The sequence below is a fragment of the Oncorhynchus mykiss genome, chromosome 6 (assembly GCF_013265735.2).
Source record: "Oncorhynchus mykiss isolate Arlee chromosome 6, USDA_OmykA_1.1, whole genome shotgun sequence".
Lineage (NCBI taxonomy): Eukaryota > Metazoa > Chordata > Actinopteri > Salmoniformes > Salmonidae > Oncorhynchus > Oncorhynchus mykiss.
In genome coordinates this window covers 6,025,699-6,036,912 of record NC_048570.1, presented here as the reverse complement: position 1 = coordinate 6,036,912, position 11,214 = coordinate 6,025,699, and the positions used below count along the sequence as shown (strand labels likewise).

Below are 11,214 nucleotides of genomic sequence, written 5' to 3'. Positions count from 1 at the left end.
CCTGGTCAAAAGTAGTGCACTATATAGGGAACAGGGTGCTCTTTCTGACGCACCCTTGGAGTTTCCAAGGAGACGGGCAGCAGCAGTAGCATATGACCAGAAAACAACACAAAACATGATTTGGTATCAAGCCGTTCAAATGGACGGAAAAACAACAAGCAAAACAAACAGAAATAACATATGTGTGCAAAATGGAGGTTAAAAAAAAGGAGCAGTACGGTGAGAATACTTCACTCCTTTGGGGAATGGGTTGTCTGCGTCGGAGTTCCGTGGATGGTCTGAGATTAGGGACACGATAAGAAAATGTACAAAGTCCTTTTTTTTGGCAGAGGAGGCGGGGCATTAGGGGTTCAAAGGGGTCAGAGGGTGAGTAGTCGGGACAACCAATACCTGTGGACAGGCAGGTGCAGGCCGTTGAGGGAGGAGGAGGGGGAGGAGGAGGAGGTGGTGAGGGGCGGGTGGAGCTCCAGCTGGGCGAGCAGAGAGAAGTGGTCAGAGGGGATGTGGGGGTGGGGGGGGTGGGGACAGCCGGTGATGTTGTTGTCCGTTAACCACCGAGACTCCAGGGGACCGAGCAACCCGGCTACAGACATGTGAGTCTTGGAGAAGAAGATGTAGTCGATTACGCCCTGCACAGCGAGGAAGAAATAAAGAACGGAGAAAGATCTTGTTAGCATTGCTATACGTTCAAATATTCTAAAATATATTTTAGCATCATGGATGCTCTGTAATGTTGACACTTTGCTCTACAGTATGGGGTGATGGGGAGAGAGAGAGAGAGAGGGGAGGCAGAGAGAGAGAGAGATGGACAGAGAGGAGGGAGGGAGAGAGATGGAAGGAGAGAGAGAAGAGAGAAGGAGTACAGAAAGAGGGAGCGCGAGAGAGGAGGCAGAGTGTAACGGCTTTCGATTGTAGAAGGAGACCAAGGCACAGCGTGGCACATCGTAACTTTATTGACTTCACCAAACAAAATAACAAAGACAAAAAAAACAAAAGAGCACAGTTCTGTCAGGCTACAGCAACTAAACAGAAAACAAGATCCCACAAACTCAGGTGGAAAACAGGCTGCCTAAGTATGATTCCCAATCAGAGACAACGATAGACAGCTGCCTCTGATTGGGAACCACACTCGGCCAAAAACAAAGAAATAGAAAACATAGAAATTCCCACCCGAGTCACACCCTGACCTAACCAAACATAGAGAATAATAAGGATCTCAACAAAAGGAGAGAGAGAAGGGAGAGAAATAGAGAGAGCGACAGTACCCAGTCAGCTTTACCTTGAAGTCGTATGTGTATTTGGTGTAAGTCATGAGGCTCCCTATAGCCTGCCACTAAACCTACGAGGACAGTCCCTATAGTCTACCACTAACGCTATGAGGACAGTCCCTATATTCTACCACTAACCCTATGAGGACAGTCCCTATAGCCTACCACTAACCCTATGAGGACAGTCCCTATAGCCTACCACTAACCCTATGAGGACAGTCCCAATAGCCTACCACTAACCCTATGAGGACAGTCCCTATAGCCTACCACTAACCCTATGAGGACAGTCCCTATAGCCTACCACTAACCCTAGATGGACAGTCCCTATTGCCTACCACTAACCCTATGAGGACAATGAGGACAGTCCCTATAACCTACCACTAACCCTATGAGGACAGTCCCTATAGTCTACCATTAACCCTGTAAGGACAGTCCCTATAACCTACCACTAACCCTATGAGGACAGTCCCTATAGTCTACCACTAACCCTGTAAGGACAGTCCCTATAACCTACCACTAACCCTATGAGGACAGTCCCTATAACCTACCACTAACCCTATGAGGACAGTCCCTATAGTCTACCACTAACCCTATGAGGACAGTCCCTATAGCCTACCACTAACCCTATGAGGACAGTCCCTATACGACGACGCTAGGCTAATTGTGCATCGCCCCACGGACCTCCCGGTCGCGGCCGGTTACAACAGAACCTGGGCGCGAACCCAGGGATTCTGATGGCACAGCTGGCGCTGCAGTACAGCGCCCTTAACCACTGCGCCACCCGGGAGGCCCAATTCATGGCTTTTGGTTGGGGTATGTTCGTACGGTCACTATGGGGACGAGGTCGTGGATGCACTTATTAATGAAGCCGGTGACAGATGTGGTAAACTCCTCAATGCCATCAGATGAATCCCGGGACATATTCCAGTCGTTGCTAGGGAAACAGTCCTGTAGCTTAGCAACCGCTTCATCTGACCACTTCTGTATTGAGTGCGTCACAGGTACTTCCTGTTAAAGAGTTTATGCTTGAAAGCAAGACTTAAGAGGATGGAGTAATGGTCAGATTTGCCAAATGGAGGTCGAGGGCGAACTTCATATGTGTTTCTGTGTGTTGGGCAAAGGTGGTCTACAGTTGTGTCTCCTCTAGCTGTACAGGTGACATGCTGGTAGAAATAAGGTCAAACAGATTTCAGTTTCCCTGCATTAAACTCCCCGGCCACTAGGAGTCGACGCATCTGCGTGAGCATTTTCTTATTTGTCAGGTAGCGACATGAGGTCAGCACAGAGCATGATAGGGATAGGGGCTGGGTGTGAGTTAGTGTTAGGTTCTTACCAGAGTCGGGCAGGGAGTTGAGGTCAGCACAGAGCACGATAGGGATGGAGGCTGGGTCAGAGGTCGGGGAGCCTGTTCCCACGGAGCTCTGGTGCCTTTCAGCGATGCTCTTTAACTCAGACAGGAACATCATGGTCTGGATCAGCTTGACGTCACAGAACTCCGGGTCCCAGTGCATGTGGGCATTGGCCACCAGGATCAGCTGTTTCTCCTGCAGCGGCTTCAGGCCTGAGAAACAGACACAGTGAGTTAGGCTGAGGCTACACAGAAACGTATGAATTGAAAACCAATGAAACATTTTCTATTTTTGTCCATCAAGTTGAACTAATCTGAACTTTTTTTAGGACGAGTTGCACAAAGGCAGAATTTTTTTTGTGTGTGTGTTTTTTTCCCCCACGAACAATGGTGAGAGTTAACAACAAACTGTAGTCATTTCAGAACTTGTCACTTTGAAGAGCAGAGACTGCCATCTACTGGTTCAATCTGGTACTGGTACTTCAAATGGTACAGTATCTCCACAGGAAGAGAAGGCTTCACCAATAATTATTGTTGACTGACCACCAGGTTCCTCACCACCAGAGAACATGTCTGACCACCAGGCTCCTCACCACCAGAGAAGTTGTCTGTCTGACTGACTGACAGGCTCCTCACCACCAGAGAAGTTGTCTGACTGACTGACTGGTTCCTCACCACCAGAGGAGTTGTCTGTCTGATTGATTGATAGGCTCCTCACCACCAGATAAGTTATCTGACTGACTGACCACCAGGTTCCTCACCACCAGAGGAGTTGTCTGACTGACTGACTGGTTCCTCACCACCAGAGGAGTTGTCTGACTGACTGACTGGTTCCTCACCACCAGAGGAGTTGTCTGTCTGACTGACTGACTGGCTCCTCACCACCAGAGAAGTTGTCTGACTGACTGACAGGCTCCTCACCACCAGAGAACATGTCCTTGTTGACCTCCAGCAGGACAGCGACCCCGATGTGGTCCTTGGTCATGACCCTGTTCAACATGACCTCTGAACCCTCAGAGTTCGCCATGGCAACCTGTGGTGTTTCTGCACCAGAGTACATGTGAAACATAACCAGACCTGGGTTCAAGAGGCAAGCTCAATCGAACACAGATTTTTTAAAAACACTGATGTAATAAAAAAGGACGATATAAAAATTGTATTTGATTGATTCACTCACTTCTCTGTCTTGAAGAACACGGCACACCCGTCCACGTGTTTCCTCTCCTGTTCTGAGACCAGTTTGGCACGAGACTTTGGGCAGAAGTACCCGTGGTACCCACGCTCCTTCAGTGTCTCCAGAAACAGAGCGTGATACTGCTCCGTCTCCACCTCCTGAGGACACGCGACCAAGACGGTTGAATTAAGTTTCTGGGACAAAGTTCGCATTTAAGATGTTAATGGAATAATTCAACGAGCCAACGTTCCTCACAGAGAGTGTGTGAACCGTGGTTGGTTCTCATCTTGCTTAGGCTACTTTGCACAGGAAATACATTTGTGATACTTTGCAAGTTCAGTTAAGCCGGAGCTTTCCGTTTTCCACAACAATATTCAACATCTTCAACGCATGGCCAACCTAACTACCTCTAGGCGTGCCAGACCCTACAGTAAGTTCCCCTAGACTGATGATGTCAGACTCTACCCGTAGACTGATGATGTCAGACCCTACCCGTAGACTGATGATGTCAGACCCTACCTGTAGACTGATGATTTCAGACCCTACCAGTAGACTGATGATGTCAGACTCTACCTTTAGACTGATGATGTCAGACCCTACCAGTAGACTGATGATGTCAGACCCTACAGTAAGTTCCCCTAGACTGATGATGTCAGACCCTACCTGTAGACTGATGATGCCAGACCCTACCTGTAGACTGATGATGCCAGACCCTACTTGTAGACTGATGATGTCAGACCCTACCCGTAGACTGATGATGTCAGACCCTACCAGTAGACTGATGATGTCAGACCCTACCCGTAGACTGATGATGTCAGACCCTACCCGTAGACTCATGATGTCAGACCCTACCAGTAGACTGATGATGTCAGACCCTACCTGTAGACTGATGATGTCAGACCCTACCTGTAGACTGATGATGTCAGACCCTACCCGTAGACTGATGATGTCAGACCCTACCTGTAGACTGATGATGTCAGACCCTAACCATAGACTGATGATGTCAGACCCTACCTGTATACTGATGTCAGACCCTACCAGTAGACTGATGATGTCAGACTCTACCTTTAGACTGATGATGTCAGACCCTACCAGTAGACTGATGATGTCAGACCCTACAGTAAGTTCCCCTAGACTGATGATGTCAGACCCTACCTGTAGACTGATGATGCCAGACCCTACCTGTAGACTGATGATGCCAGACCCTACTTGTAGACTGATGATGTCAGACCCTACCCGTAGACTGATGATGTCAGACCCTACCTGTAGACTGATGATGTCAGACCCTAACCATAGACTGATGATGTCAGACCCTACCTGTATACTGATGTCAGACCCTACCAGTAGACTGATGATGTCAGACCCTACCAGTAGACTGATGATGTCAGACCCTACCCGTAGACTGATGATGTCAGACCCTACCCGTAGACTCATGATGTCAGACCCTACCAGTAGACTGATGATGTCAGACCCTACCTGTAGACTGATGATGTCAGACCCTACCTGTAGACTGATGATGTCAGACCCTACCCGTAGACTGATGATGTCAGACCCTACCTGTAGACTGATGATGTCAGACCCTAACCATAGACTGATGATGTCAGACCCTACCTGTATACTGATGTCAGACCCTACCAGTAGACTGATGATGTCAGACCCTACCTGTAGACTGATGATGTCAGACCCTACCCGTAGACTGATGATGTCAGACCCTACCTGTAGACTGATGATGTCAGACCCTAACCATAGACTGATGATGTCAGACCCTACCTGTATACTGATGTCAGACCCTACCAGTAGACTGATGATGTCAGACCCTACCCGTAGACTGATGATGTCAGACCCTACCCGTAGACTGATGATGTCAGACCCTACCCGTAGACTGATGATGTCAGACCCTACCTGTAGACTGATGATGTCAGACCCTACCAGTAGACTGATGATGTCAGACCCTACCTGTAGACTGATGATGTCAGACTCTACCTGTAGACTGATGATGTCAGACTCTACCTTTAGACTGATGATGTCAGACCCTACCAGTAGACTGATGATGTCAGACCCTACAGTAAGTTCCCCTAGACTGATGATGTCAGACCCTACCTGTAGACTGATGATGCCAGACCCTACCTGTAGACTGATGATGCCAGACCCTACTTGTAGACTGATGATGTCAGACCCTACCCGTAGACTGATGATGTCAGACCCTACCTGTAGACTGATGATGTCAGACCCTAACCATAGACTGATGATGTCAGACCCTCCCTGTATACTGATGTCAGACCCTACCAGTAGACTGATGATGTCAGACCCTACCAGTAGACTGATGATGTCAGACCCTACCCGTAGACTGATGATGTCAGACCCTACCCGTAGACTGATGATGTCAGACCCTACCAGTAGACTGATGATGTCAGACCCTACCTGTAGACTGATGATGTCAGACCCTAACCATAGACTGATGATGTCAGACCCTACCTGTAGACTGATGATGTCAGACCCTAACCATAGACTGATGACGTCAGACCCTACAGTAAGTTCCCCTAGACTGATGATGTCAGACCCTACCTGTAGACTGATGATGCCAGACCCTACCTGTAGACTGATGATGCCAGACCCTACTTGTAGACTGATGATGTCAGACCCTACCCATAGACTGATGATGTCAGACCCTACCCGTAGACTGATGATGTCAGACCCTACCAGTAGACTGATGATGTCAGACCCTACCTGTAGACTGATGATGTCAGACCCTACCTGTAGACTGATGATGTCAGACCCTACCCGTAGACTGATGATGTCAGACCCTACCTGTAGACTGATGATGTCAGACCCTACCTGTAGACTGATGATGTCAGACTACCTGTAGACTGATGATGTCAGACTCTACCTTTAGACTGATGATGTCAGACCCTACCAGTAGACTGATGATGTCAGACCCTACAGTAAGTTCCCCTAGACTGATGATGTCATACCCTACCTGTAGACTGATGATGCCAGACCCTACCTGTAGACTGATGATGCCAGACCCTACTTGTAGACTGATGATGTCAGACCCTACCCGTAGACTGATGATGTCAGACCCTACCTGTAGACTGATGATGTCAGACCCTAACCATAGACTGATGATGTCAGACCCTACCTGTATACTGATGTCAGACCCTACCAGTAGACTGATGATGTCAGACCCTACCCGTAGACTGATGATGTCAGACCCTACCCGTAGACTGATGATGTCAGACCCTACCAGTAGACTGATGATGTCAGACCCTACCTGTAGACTGATGATGTCAGACCCTACCTGTAGACTGATGATGTCAGACCCTACCAGTAGACTGATGATGTCAGACCCTACCTGTAGACTGATGATGTCAGACTCTACCTGTAGACTGATGATGTCAGACTCTACCTTTAGACTGATGATGTCAGACCCTACCAGTAGACTGATGATGTCAGACCCTACAGTAAGTTCCCCTAGACTGATGATGTCAGACTCTACCTGTAGACTGATGATGTCAGACCCTACCCGTAGACTGATGATGCCAGACCCTACCCGTAGACTGATGATGTCAGACTCTACAGTAAGTTCCCCTAGACTGATGATGTCAGATCCTACCTGTAGACTGATGATGTCAGACCCTACAGTAAGTTCCCCTAGACTGATGATGTCAGACTCTACCCGTAGACTGATGATGTCAGACCCTACCCGTAGACTGATGATGTCAGACCCTACCTGTAGACTGATGATTTCAGACCCTACCTGTAGACTGATGATGTCAGACTCTACCTGTAGACTGATGATGTCAGACTCTACCTTTAGACTGATGATGTCAAACCCTACCAGTAGACTGATGATGTCAGACCCTACAGTAAGTTCCCCTAGACTGATGATGTCAGACCCTACCTGTAGACTGATGATGCCAGACCCTACCTGTAGACTGATGATGCCAGACCCTACTTGTAGACTGATGATGTCAGACCCTACCCGTAGACTGATGATGTCAGACCCTACCTGTAGACTGATGATGTCAGACCCTAACCATAGACTGATGATGTCAGACCCTACCTGTATACTGATGTCAGACCCTACCAGTAGACTGATGATGTCAGACCCTACCAGTAGACTGATGATGTCAGACCCTACCCGTAGACTGATGATGTCAGACCCTACCCGTAGACTGATGATGTCAGACCCTACCAGTAGACTGATGATGTCAGACCCTACCTGTAGACTGATGATGTCAGACCCTACCTGTAGACTGATGATGTCAGACCCTACCTGTAGACTGATGATGTCAGACTCTACCTGTAGACTGATGATGTCAGACTCTACCTTTAGACTGATGATGTCAGACCCTACCAGTAGACTGATGATGTCAGACCCTACAGTAAGTTCCCCTAGACTGATGATGTCAGACCTTACCTGTAGACTGATGATGCCAGACCCTACCTGTAGACTGATGATGCCAGACCCTACTTGTAGACTGATGATGTCAGACCCTACCCGTAGACTGATGATGTCAGACCCTACCTGTAGACTGATGATGTCCGACCCTAACCATAGACTGATGATGTCAGACCCTACCTGTATACTGATATCAGACCCTACCAGTAGACTGATGATGTCAGACCCTACCAGTAGACTGATGATGTCAGACCCTACCCGTAGACTGATGATATCAGACCCTACCCGTAGACTCATGATGTCAGACCCTACCAGTAGACTGATGATGTCAGACCCTACCTGTAGACTGATGATGTCAGACCCTACCTGTAGACTGATGATGTCAGACCCTACCCGTAGACTGATGATGTCAGACCCTACCTGTAGACTGATGATGTCAGACCCTAACCATAGACTGATGATGTCAGACCCTACCTGTATACTGATGTCAGACCCTACCAGTAGACTGATGATGTCAGACCCTACCAGTAGACTGATGATGTCAGACCCTACCCGTAGACTGATGATGTCAGACCCTACCCGTAGACTGATGATGTCAGACCCTACCAGTAGACTGATGATGTCAGACCCTACCTGTAGACTGATGATGTCAGACCCTACCAGTAGACTGATGATGTCAGACCCTACCTGTAGACTGATGATGTCAGACTCTACCTGTAGACTGATGATGTCAGACTCTACCTTTAGACTGATGATGTCAGACCCTACCAGTAGACTGATGATGTCAGACCCTACAGTAAGTTCCCCTAGACTGATGATGTCAGACCCTACCTGTAGACTGATGATGCCAGACCCTACCTGTAGACTGATGATGCCAGACCCTACTTGTAGACTGATGATGTCAGACCCTACCCGTAGACTGATGATGTCAGACCCTACCTGTAGACTGATGATGTCAGACCCTAACCATAGACTGATGATGTCAGACCCTCCCTGTATACTGATGTCAGACCCTACCAGTAGACTGATGATGTCAGACCCTACCAGTAGACTGATGATGTCAGACCCTACCCGTAGACTGATGATGTCAGACCCTACCCGTAGACTGATGATGTCAGACCCTACCAGTAGACTGATGATGTCAGACCCTACCTGTAGACTGATGATGTCAGACCCTAACCATAGACTGATGATGTCAGACCCTACCTGTATACTGATGTCAGACCCTACCAGTAGACTGATGATGTCAGACCCTACCAGTAGACTGATGATGTCAGACCCTACCCGTAGACTGATGATGTCAGACCCTACCAGTAGACTGATGACGTCAGACCCTACAGTAAGTTCCCCTAGACTGATGATGTCAGACCCTACCTGTAGACTGATGATGCCAGACCCTACCTGTAGACTGATGATGCCAGACCCTACTTGTAGACTGATGATGTCAGACCCTACCCGTAGACTGATGATGTCAGACCCTACCCGTAGACTGATGATGTCAGACCCTACCAGTAGACTGATGATGTCAGACCCTACCTGTAGACTGATGATGTCAGACCCTACATGTAGACTGATGATGTCAGACCCTACCCGTAGACTGATGATGTCAGACCCTACCTGTAGACTGATGATGTCAGACCCTACCTGTAGACTGATGATGTCAGACTACCTGTAGACTGATGATGTCAGACTCTACCTTTAGACTGATGATGTCAGACCCTACAGTAAGTTCCCCTAGACTGATGATGTCAGACCCTACCTGTAGACTGATGATGCCAGACCCTACCTGTAGACTGATGATGCCAGACCCTACTTGTAGACTGGTGATGTCAGACCCTACCTGTAGACTGATGATGTCAGACCCTACCTGTAGACTGATGATGTCAGACCCTAACCATAGACTGATGATGTCAGACCCTACCTGTATACTGATGTCAGACCCTACCAGTAGACTGATGATGTCAGACCCTACCAGTAGACTGATGATGTCAGACCCTACCCGTAGACTGATGATGTCAGACCCTACCCGTAGACTGATGATGTCAGACCCTACCAGTAGACTGATGATGTCAGACCCTACCCGTAGACTGATGATGTCAGACCCTACCTGTAGACTGATGATGTCAGACCCTACCTGTAGACTGATGATGTCAGACTCTACCTTTAGACTGATGATGTCAGACCCTACCAGTAGACTGATGATGTCAGACCCTACAGTAAGTTCCCCTAGACTGATGATGTCAGACCCTACCTGTAGACTGATGATGCCAGACCCTACCTGTAGACTGATGATGCCAGACCCTACTTGTAGACTGATGATGTCAGACCCTACCTGTAGACTGATGATGTCAGACCCTACCTGTAGACTGATGATGTCAGACCCTAACCATAGACTGATGATGTCAGACCCTACCTGTATACTGATGTCAGACCCTACCAGTAGACTGATGATGTCAGACCCTACCAGTAGACTGATGATGTCAGACCCTACCCGTAGACTGATGATGTCAGACCCTACCAGTAGACTGACGATGTCAGACCCTACCTGTAGACTGATGATGTCAGACCCTACCTGTAGACTGATGATGTCAGACCCTACCAGTAGACTGATGATGTCAGACCCTAGCTGTAGACTGATGATCTCAGACCCTACCTGTAGACTGATGATGTCAGACTCTACCTTTAGACTGATGATGTCAGACCCTACCAGTAGACTGATGATGTCAGACCCTACAGTAAGTTCCCCTAGACTGATGATGTCAGACCCTACCTGTAGACTGATGATGCCAGACCCTACCTGTAGACTGATGATGCCAGACCCTACTTGTAGACTGATGATGTCAGACCCTACCCGTAGACTGATGATGTCAGACCCTACCTGTAGACTGATGATGTCAAACCCTAACCATAGACTGATGATGTCAGACCCTACCTGTATACTGATGTCAGACCCTACCAGTAGACTGATGATGTCAGACCCTACCAGTAGACTGATGATGTCAGACCCTACCCGTAGACTGAT

The 11,214-nt window shown here is 48.3% G+C and overlaps 1 pseudogene; it reads right to left on the bottom strand.

Moving 5' to 3' along the window:
* Positions 1-359: 359 nt before the first annotated feature.
* LOC110525066 overlaps positions 360-11,214 on the bottom strand; it is a 37,728-nt pseudogene continuing 26,873 nt past the window's right edge.